The sequence below is a fragment of the Hibiscus syriacus genome, unplaced genomic scaffold (assembly GCF_006381635.1).
Source record: "Hibiscus syriacus cultivar Baekdansim isolate YM2019G1 unplaced genomic scaffold, ASM638163v2 tig00110271_pilon, whole genome shotgun sequence".
Taxonomy (NCBI): Eukaryota; Viridiplantae; Streptophyta; class Magnoliopsida; order Malvales; family Malvaceae; genus Hibiscus; species Hibiscus syriacus.
In genome coordinates this window covers 1,294,648-1,306,264 of record NW_024062657.1, presented here as the reverse complement: position 1 = coordinate 1,306,264, position 11,617 = coordinate 1,294,648, and the positions used below count along the sequence as shown (strand labels likewise).

The 11,617-nt window shown below is 32.8% G+C and overlaps 1 long non-coding RNA gene across 2 annotated transcripts; it reads right to left on the bottom strand.

The window, feature by feature from the left end:
• Positions 1–4,953: 4,953 nt before the first annotated feature.
• Positions 4,954–8,968, bottom strand: LOC120115738. 2 transcript variants are annotated; one of them, XR_005515502.1, is made up of 5 exons: positions 8,858–8,968; positions 8,702–8,777; positions 7,883–7,954; positions 7,666–7,730; positions 4,954–6,709 (listed from the first exon to the last, which is right to left on the bottom strand). It is a non-coding gene; the product is annotated as an uncharacterized LOC120115738 (long non-coding RNA). The 2 variants fall into 2 exon arrangements; XR_005515503.1 differs by lacking the exon at positions 7,883–7,954.
• Positions 8,969–11,617: the final 2,649 nt, after the last annotated feature.

The following is an 11,617-nucleotide window of genomic DNA, read 5'->3' as shown; positions in this document are numbered from 1 at the left end:
TATGTTTATATGAATATCTGAGAAATGATCTAAGCTATATGATATGATGTGTGATTATGTGCACTTTGTGATATATGTTATATGATATGGATCTATGTAACTACGTGAGAAAGTATATAAGCTATGTGAATGTAAATGTGACTCATATGAAATGTTCTATGAGTAATTGAACTATGTGTTATGTGAAATGATAAGTATAAAAGAAAATGCCCATGTTATGTGTCTTGAGAGCTAGGGGTATAGTTGGCATGCCAAGAGTTGAGGGTCTACGCGGTCCTTCGGGACATATATGTATTCTTTGGAACATGTGTGAAGTCTGGTGAGACACATACTTGATCCTTGGCATATGTATATGATTCTTAAGGAATGATATGTGGTCTTTCGGGACATATATATATTCTTTAGAACATGTGTGAAGTCTGGTGAGACACATACTTGATCCCTAGTATATATATATGATTCTTAAGGAATGATATGTAGTCCTTATGGACATTATTATATGGCACTACGGTGCAATTCTACGCGGCACTCTGGTGCAATTCTACGTGGCACTTCGGTGCAATTATATGAGCTGTGGTGACAGCATAGTGCACAACCTCTATAGACTCACATATCTATAGTTCTCACATGTGTACATGGGTTTTAATAAGAGAACATAATTTGATATAATGATATTTGTATTTTTCGTGACATGGTAGAAGTGCATATATGTCTTGGTGATATGAGAACAATGTATGTGATATATGTATATGATTTGTGATATGATGTGTGCATGATATGATATATGTGTGATAGGGGTTATGGTATCTGTTACATAATATGCATGAATATATGTTGATGTATATGTAAATGAGTTGTATAATTTGATAGCATAAAACAGTCATGCATGATTAATGGGTATGAATTCCATTAGATGTGTTTTCTTTATGCCTCACTAAGTCTTCGACTTAGCGTGTGATTGTTTCACACGTAGGTTTCGAGAAGAGTAAAGAGTAATGCGGAGCAAAACAGGTCAGTTCTCCTTACCAAATGTCAGATCAGAAAATATATGTACTGTATATAGAGTGTAGTTGGCATGTAGTCTAAAGATATAAATTGTATGAACTCTGATATATATTTTGTAAACGTTTTGAATAAGTTAAATGTTATCAAAGTTTTTAAATTACTCACTATTTTATACGAATAAATGTTTGAAAAGTCAATGTGACACTTCGGACTCGTATCCGGATCGGATACGGGTTGGGGGTGTTACATTTGTTGTAAAACGGTTGGTCTTCAAAAGAATTTGAATGGTCACTACAACAAGTGTCAGCACATTTATACAACCTAAAATATCATTTTCTACCTATAATATCATTTTTACCTATAAATATTAAATAAAAGTATCGATTCGGTCTCAAATGCTTCTTTACTTCGAAAACCCCAAACAACAACACATAAAAACCCTATTTCCCATTACTGTAATAATAAAAAACTAGGGTTTCAACAACGTACCTTACGATTCGACTGCAGTAACAAACAAACAAAACTTCACGTAGAAACGCCTTCTGAAATGCAACAACAATTACGCTTCGATTTCAAAAACTCTATCTATCTTCAGAGGAAATTTAGCTATGCCTTTATATTTACACCATATATGTTATTTATATTTAATCGATACAACTACCTAAGTGTCGATACTTTTATGTCAAGTGTTCATACTTTCGATAGGATATTCACCTATTTATTTGAAAGTATCGATAATTTATTACGCGTACTTATTAAAGTATCGACACTTTCAACATATCCGGTAGCGCTTTACCGGTTGTCATTTTGAGACTGGTTTTATCATATTTTTACCTGTTATATTGTTATGGATCGATACATTTTTTTAAAATATCGACACTTTATAGACGCTATAACTTATTCTCTTTTAAATTCCAAAAGTGTCGATAGTTATATTAAAGTATCGACACTTTCATTGTTGAGACCGGTTTTATCATATTTTTAGCTGTTATATTGTTATGGATCGATACATTTTCATAAAGTGTCGACACTTTTTAGGCGCTATAACTTCTTCTCTTTTAAATTCATAAAGTGTCGATATTTATATTAAATTATCGACACTTTCAACATATCCGATATCTTTTTTCCGGTTTTATCATTTTTGAGATCTGTTTTATCATATTTTTACCTGTTATATTGTTATGGATCGATACGTTTTCATAAAGTGTCGACACTTTTTAGTTTAATTTCAGAAAGTGTCGATATTTATATTAAAGTATCGATACTTTCAACATATCCGGTATCGTTTTACTGGTTTTGTCAATTTTGAGACCTATTTTATCATATTTTTACCTGTTATATTGTTATGGATCAATATTTTTTTCAAGTATCGACACTTTATAGGCGCTATAACTTATTCTCTTTTAAATTCAGAAAGTTTCGATACTTATATTAAATTATCGACACTTTCAACATATTCGGTAGCGTTTTACAAGTTGTCATTTTGGGATCGGTTTTGTCATATTTGTACCTGTAATATTGCTATGGAGTGATACATTTTTCATTTGTATCGACACAAACCGACAAGCTAAGTTTGCCGGTTGCCAAATTTTTTAATATTTCTTCATGATTTAGATCTACTACATTATTATTACTCAACATTTCCGGTAGCGTTAAATCGAATATTGTAAATATATTATAATGTATCCGGTAATGCCGTATATTATCCCGCATTTCCTGAGAAAATCCCTATACCTCTAGTTTCATCTCTTATATAAGAAGAATATACATGATTTTATATTAGATGATGAATTTATAAATTTTTAAAATAAAAAATATGATATTTTCAAAGAGTTTATAAAATTTTAAAATAAAAATTTGATATTTTCAAAGAGATGATGCGCTCATAGATTCATCCGTACTTATACTTGTTGGTAAAATTATCGACGATACATTTATTTGTTCTCATTCTTTGTTATTTATTTATATTGTTGGGTCAATACTAATGTCTCGTCTTGCAATAATTTTACAATAATACGCATTATGGTCTTGAGACTCTATTTCATATTCTGAGCACCTAGCAATAAGTTCTCATGTCACGGTAATTTTACTACTTATATTCAATTAGACTCCATTCCATATGGTTTTATATTGTATTCACGCATTTTTATTTTATAATCATATTTAAAGTAATTTATATTTATAAATTTTAATAAATTAATAATTAATATATCTTGTAATATTTGAGAATTTTGTAAGTTGATGTTTTTACTTAATGTGATGTTTTATATCATTATATGCTCACTTCATTAGAGATGATATAAAGAATCTAATCCAACGAGTTTTAATTTAACATGATCCATTAGGGTTATTTAAGGGGAAAAAAGTCAAGTTCAGGGTAAACTGGAACAGATTTAAAATTAATTCTTTAATTTAAATTAAATCAAGTCATATTTAGAGTAATTTACACATCGATCTAACGTTAAACATTTATAAAAATACTATATATATACTTAGGGTTTCTACTATTCCTCCTTACTTGTCATCTTCCATTAGCATGTATTCTCATCTATGAATGGGTATGGGTCGAGTTTTTTGTCAACCTGACTAGACCCGAAAATATACATCATCTACTCGAAATTTGATTCGATCTAGGTTAGGATGATTTCACCCGACTTGAATTCGACTAGTTTTTTGAGATAAAATTCAAACTCGACCTGACTCGGCTCAGAACAAATATATCTATAAAAAACATTACTTTTATTCAATAAAACATAATCTAATTTAAAATTAATAATATGAAGATGTGTATTACAATTATCCTTAGATATATAAGGTATAATTATATTATTTTTTAGTTGGGTCGAGTCGGATATATTTTACCCTAAACCTGAACCCGACCCAAACACATACTCTAAAAAACCTAACCTAACACGAACCGAAACCAATTTCTTTATTTAAAAGCTTAATCCAATAAGATCAGATCGACTCGAATCCTATTCGAATCCCGTGCCCATCACTATAGTCTCTCATAATTTTATTTTCTTTTTCATCTCCCCTTTCCTCTCCCGTTTCTTAACTTTTAAGGCCTAACATATTTTTAGCATTTATAAAAATCTTATCTTTACTCGTATTGTTAAAGACAATGTTTTAAGAATTCGATCGAAAATCAAATCAACTACATTTTTGATTTTTAATTCAATTGATTTAATTAACTGAGTCATAGTTCGATATAAAAATAATATAGAAATCAAATTTATAATAATAACCATGTCGTGGTGCAGTTGGTTAAGGTGCTTGTCTAAATTAATAGGGTGCGAGAATGAACCCTAATAGAGTAGGCGTAGCATCCCTTAGTTTTTATATTGCTCCTCCCTCTGAAATGTCGTCTTTACGCTCTGTGCACAGAACAATAGTAATTGCAAACTTCCATCACCAATTGTTTGCCTTAATGCAACAGAAGCAGTCGTCACAAAACACCTTGGCTGTCCAGCACTTGCCTTCACCATTATGAATTGCATCAATCGAGAGAGTTCATTTCCAGTTTTCGATCACATTGTATCGTCCATCATGAATCTCAACTTTAATAGAGTAGCCACCATCGTTGATGAAGATAATGATCTTTTGTCCACATCGCAGCATTGTGGACACATCTAGGGATGGGCATGAATCCAAACTCGATAAGTTTTGACCCAATATGACCCAATCGGGTCAGATTTTTTTAAAATTTTTAGGTTCGAATCGGGTTAAGTCGGGGTTCTTTAAAGTTATATTCGGGTTTGGATGAAAAATACTAACCCGACCCAAAAAAATTATAATTTTATCTTATATATTTAGAGATAACTATAGTAATACTCTTCTATATATTATTTTCTTTGAATTAAATCCTTATTTTTATTGAATAAAAATATTTTTTAATAAATATATTATTTTGGACCGGGTTCGGATTTTATTTAAAAACGGGTCAAGTTCGAGTCAGGTGAAGAATTTAAAATTTTTTAGTCCGGTCGGGTGGATCGAAAACCCGATCCGACCTGTGCCCATCTCTTTACACATCTTGTCCGATCACCTGGAAACTACCATCACCAAAGCAAGTAATGACATGTTTCTCTAGAATGACGTGCATATACAAGAGTGGTACAGACGGACCACCCAATTGATCCATAGTGCATCTGGAATTCATACTCACACCCTGTAGGCAACTTCAGCCCCTGGCAATTTAACCAAGAATCCCCAGTTTCAGCAATGACGACAGATTCACTAGAAAGCATCTTTTCTATATGTTGAAACAAATCATTGATCCTCAGAGGCTCTTTAGCTGCTGCTTTCAGAGGATGTCCCTCTAGGACAAAAATCCTATGATAATTCTTATAAGCGGAATCAATGTGCTCAATCACTTAGCAAGCCTCTAAGGAAATCTTTCTTCAAAACACATCCAAATGCAGGCTCATTACCAATCACTACCCACTTAGGCTGCACAATAATTGCCATCTACTTCTTCAGAAGCAGAAAGTATCTAATAGAGCTATAATCGTTGTAAATAGATCCAACGAATAAGTAAACATCAGTAGATTCAACTATCTCACCATAAACGATGATACTCATAGCGCTCCAATATGTACCAAATGAAATGAGGATGTTGCTCGGGAACAAGCCCTTTAGCAGATGGAATAGCCGCCCTGACATACCGGCTAGCATTGGCCAACTCAACAAAAACCTAACTTGCCTTTGCAACACGCCACTTTGATCCGCCTACTATAATCGATTTCACTGCCTTGTTCAAGAACTCCGCTTTTGTCTCGGCAACTCCACAGTTTCAATCTCTTTTTCATTATTCTCTGCAATTATCTTTCAATCTCGAGTTGAAAGTAGCATAAGAATTTTCATCCAAGACAAACTGATCAGTTCAATAACACCAAATTTTTGGTCCTTCATGGTGCAAGTATCTTTTGTATAATTTCTTCGACATCCTTTTCAGTCCCATAATCTTTTGGAGCAACATGATTCCTCATCATCGTCAAGTAATTTACCCAACTTAGCTTGTCAGTTTTAAGAACCCCCTTTTTCTTTAAGACGCTACTCTAACTTTGTGAGCAGTTTGTTCATGTCATCCTCAAAAATCGAGAACATTTCAGTTTGTACGAACCATCGAAATTATCACCATCAAAGATCAGCATTGACAATGTAGTTAACCATAGTTGATACACCCTAGTGTCTTGATCCAATTGTTCCTCTACAATGCCTCCATCTCAATTCATCGAACACATGGGTAACTACTGTGCTTGAGTTGCCTCCATTAGTGCACTGGAAATCAGCTCCTTTACTACTCTGAAGCAATTGATCGCCAATTTCAGAGTTTTTTGGTGTTGGCAATTCATCAAACATATGGATTATCATTGTGCTTGAGTGGTCTTGCTTAGACACAACTTTTTCCAATCCATCAATTTCAGGTTGTGCCTTGAACGTCAGTCCCAACTGCGATAATATGATCGCCAATTGACGTTCCACATCTTTATGAGCTCGTTGGATCTTTTCGTTACTTGTTTTTGTTCCTCGGCATGAGCTTGAAGAGAGCGCATTAGCTGTTCCTAGGGAGCGACAGTTTCCTGCAGACTTTTAATGACCTCCGTATCGTTCACCATAGCTCAGTCTCTCAATGAAAGCACCAAAAGTTATGAACTTAGTTCCTTAATGATATGAACTCAAGTAATCAAGCTGAATTCCACTGAAGAACAAGAAATTATAGCAAATAAAGAAGATAGAATGAGAAATAAGAGAGAATAACAATTTGTAACAAATATTTTATGCCCAGCCTTCTATTCCCTGGTGTATTTAAGATACAACTATCACAACTAATAATACTTTGGTTAAAAGAATCGTTGTTATTTTTAGAGGTTACGAGTTTGAGTATCACGATTATAATAATAATTGAGCATTTATTATAACAATAATTTGATTAAAATAATAGTTGTTTTAATTAGATTTTTGCTTATGAAACGTTTGGTCTGATTTTTTTTAATTGATTTTAGTTTTGATTTTATAGTTGATACTTAAAGATTTCATTGGCTAAATACTGTAAACAGAAAAAATAATTAAAAAAAAGAGAACGAAGGTGTTAAAAAATTATTTTGGGATTTAACTCATTTATTTCCGTATATGTGGAATTTTTCATAAAAGACTTCCGTTATGAATTGTCCTAAATGGACTCGATCCCACGACCACAAAGTTAAGAGCCTTGCGTTATACCAACTGAACTAGATGAACAATTCAATAAATAATTAAACTCGTCATCAGGATGGGCACAAGGCGGGACGGGCTAGTTTTTTGGCCGCTCGACCATGACCTGAAAATATATTCCTTATACTCGACCCCACCCTGCCATGATGAATTCTAGCTTTTCTCTCGTCTCGACCTTACCCTGGTTTTTAGAATAAAACTTGATCCGGCCCGACCCAAATATATTAAATTTTAAAATAATTAAAATAATAAATTTTATAATAATAAATTTTATAATTATTTATTATATTTTAAACAATTAAAATAATATATTTTATAATAATTTTTATATTTTTAATAATTAAAGAATATATTTTAACCATATAAGAAATCCTTTAAATCTTAAATATATTATATATAAAAAAGATAAATTAATAATTTATACAAGGTAAGTCGGTTTTTTACCTTAAATCCGATCCCACCCGTCCCAAAATTATTTACTATATAACTCGTCCCATCCGTCTTGTACCCTGAAATTTCAAAAAAGTTAAAAAAGAAGAAAAATGCACATATAAGATTGGTGTAGACAACCGTTTTATCCGGTATATAATTATTATTATTATTATTATTATATTATTAATACTATTAATAAAGTTAATTTTTATTTGTTATAGACCCATACTCGTTCCAGTTCCAGTTCCAGCAGCCAACGTCGCACGCCAATCATGCCACCGTCAAAACCATTTTTATCAACCTACACCAACAAATCCACCGAAAGTTGAAGTAAATTTTCAAGTTAGAGACAAATCCCCAAACCTAACCCATTACCCTACTATTACCCATATTTCACGTGAAGCCTACAGCAAATCAATAAAAAAATTATCATTAAAGTCAAATTCACCTAAACCCATTAGTATCCATCAATTATGCATGCAAAGACAAAATAAAAAAAAGGCAGCACCTATCACTCCACTACCAAGATTAAGTGGAAATCAACATATTTCAAAGATGTAGTGGGGTATAGCACGTGAATCAAAGGATAAAAAAGGAAGCAAAAATGGAAATAAAAGGGGGCTCTTTTTTTCTACAGAAAAAGAGGACAACAGCAAAAGGGGGGCTCTCGGTTCAGCAGCCAGAGACGAACAGAGGGTGGATTTTCTTTGTTTTTTACACGGTAGAGAAACAAAGAATAGCAGAAAAACAGTGTGTAAACAATATTTTCCAGATTCAAAGATCAAGGGTTGTAACAGGGGACTTCCCCATCCTTTTCGAAAAACAAGCAAAAATATTGTAGCAGGAAATTCTTCATTTTATTCAAAAAAAATCGGGAAAGCAATAGAGATAATTTTTAAGGTATTCCTCGTACTTTTTGTATGTATGTGTGTGTGATATGTTTCAAAATGAATGAATAAGTATAAAATCATATAAAAGCAGAGGTTTTCACCCATCAACCAGGAAAAGCGAAACAAAACGGGATAAGAGGAGAGTCTTGATAGCTTACCTTGCAGTGCGTCGAGAGTGGGGGCTATCAGCGTCTGGACCTTAGGAGCATTAGGTTGGCCGAGTCGGTTCCATAGCTTTAGATTGAGGTAAACATAAAAAAGGGGTTAGAATAGAATCGAGTGTGATGTTGTTTTGATTAGGATTAGAGGCTTACCAGTCGAGTCCTGTGACGGTCGGAGCAGGAGCAACCATCGGGGTGCGGTGAGGGTTTCAATCGAGAGCAATAAAGAGTTTGGGGAGAAGAGGGGCGCCGTTCTGTGAGGAAGAAGAGAATAGATAAGTAAAGGTTAGGTTTAGTTTAAAGAAAGTTTTATATTAGATTTTTAGGGATAATTTCTTTAAGGTCACTACACTTCTGCCGTTGATTTCCATTTTGGTCCCAATCGAGTCTTGTTTGTTTCCTGATTTGGACTTCATCTTTTATGCATATTCAATTTTAGTCCTGAGTGGTAATGTATTTAGCTTCTGTTCTTTATACATTTGATTTGTGATTTTTGCATGTTACTTTTTAGTCCTTAAGTCGGGTCTGTTGTGTTTTTTTAATTTAATCTTTGTATTTTATACTTATTTGATTTTAGTCATAAAAGTTGATTGTTTTGTTGTTGTCATTTAGCTTTAGAGCTCTAGGTTTTTGCATGTTATATTTCGGTCCTGAATGTATTCGGTTTTATTTTATTTTATTATAGTTTTAGTACACTACGATAACGTTTTATTTTATTTTAAATTTCAATCGGTTTTATGTTTCCTTTTTACTTTTTAATTTAAATTTAATCATTTAGTACCAAGTTTCATATGTTTCCTTTTTTTAACTTTGCATTTTTAATGTGATGTTTCCTTTTCTTTATTTTAGTTATATAGATTCATGTTAATATACGTGTATAGTTTATATTCTAAAAATATTCATGTGTATTTTTGTATTTAAATATTATTGCATGATATTTCTATGTATATTATTTAGTGATTAGATAATTATAGTAGTTTGCTTAATTATTTTTTGCATGGCGTCATTTTTGTATAATATGACGGTATCCTCATGTACATAACTCGACATTATTCATAATTAGATTAAGGGTAATACCCTTTTAATTTAAAATTATTTTAAGTGAGTTGTCTTAACTTATTAGATATCCGCTTTTAACGATTTTAAATTAAAGTGTATCCCATCAGTGACACCTATTAATTGATTCATTACTTTAAAATTTGGAATCGAAGAAAAAGAAATGTTCGGCTATTTAAATTTATCGAGAAAAGGTTGTTATAACTATTTAAGATCTGGTCTCGATATTTGTAAATAATCGAATATTCTTTATCTTTCTAAAGGCTTGGTAATTTTAACTTAATCAATCTTGTTGCTTTTGAATATGGTGGAATTCTTTATCAGAATTGATGGAGAATAAGAGCTTGTAGCATTTCCTTGTGACGTTGTCAATAACCCATTAGGAAGAAAATGACCTCATTATTTAGAAGGGGCACATATCCTAGCTTGTATGAAGAGAAGAATTGATCACTTCTTAAGTAGTATGAAGAAAAGCCCTCAAACTATTTGACAACAGAATGACAAGATTTGAGGTGATGGGGCATTTTGAAGGCTCGTACCAGTATAAGACAATGTTGGGGCACAACTAAACCCACATCATGTTGAGATGACAAGATTTAGACCAAGAAGGCATTGAGAGTGAGCCTTACAATCGGAGATGTTGGGGTATTTTGAAGGCTCGTACCAGTATAAGATAATATTGCGGCACTAGTGAAGCATGATTCAACTAGAGGTGTTAATATGAGGCATCTTTGAAAGCCTGTGAAGACTTGTGAAACGATCATTGAATTGAACAAATAGTTCCGATGGGACATGAATGTATGAAGAGTGAAAATGGAGAAGCAATGATAGTAGGGTTTACTGTATATGATCATTTCGTCAATCATTAGTTGCATGACTTTTGTGATTTCCATTTCGTTTTGGTATCCTTGTAATACCATACAAAAACTTCGAACGCTATGCGAAGAACTTCTCCAGTCGAAAGATATGAGTAGAGGCCACATGAAGAGATGAATGTATTGTCGAATGTTTTACAATGAATATGGTGATGAATCAGTGTAGCGATTATGGATTATTTCATTACCTAGGATGAAGATTATTTTCTGCAATCCCAAGGTTAAAAATGAGAAATGATGGAGATTTTTGTCCACAGAAGAGGTGATAAACTTTTAACAACAAGAAACTAGTGGAACCAACTAAGGTTAAATGATGGGCTGTTGATAAACCTCGACATGATATGGTATAAATGAACTTTGTTTGATATCTGATGAGATGTAGTGATATGAAAATCGGGATAGATCCTCCTTGTGATATGTTGTAAGAGAAATCAGAATAGACACATCACTCCCTTTGATCTTTACGGAGTTTGGCCTAGTCATATGTATAGTCTCCAAAATGGGGGAACATAGTCATATTTCTGACCATAACAAGAAGTTGAGAGAGAAAATGTTTTCTCTGAAATGAAGACAGAACACGAAGATAACAAGAAAATAGAAGAATATTAGATGGATCTTCACAAGTGCAAGTTGGGAATTATGAGTTGCTACATCAATATTTGAGTAGGCCTTGAAAGAATGATCAAGTAGAAGAAGATCGAGCTCACCACTCTAGAGCCAAGTGAAGATTGATTCAACATTTATGCATTCATGAAAACATCATTTGCATAAAAGAAAATGCATTACACTGACACATTTAATTGCATTAGTGTTTCATGCATAAACACATGATTTTGACAGATCTTCCGGTGAAAAGAGAAGATGCAGGATGTTAAAATCCCAACGATTGAAAGAAAGATTTCAAACCTCAAACGCAAGGAGTTACATTTAAAGAGGCATACCCTAAAGAACAGAGAGGTCTAATATACAGAAAAAGTATTTC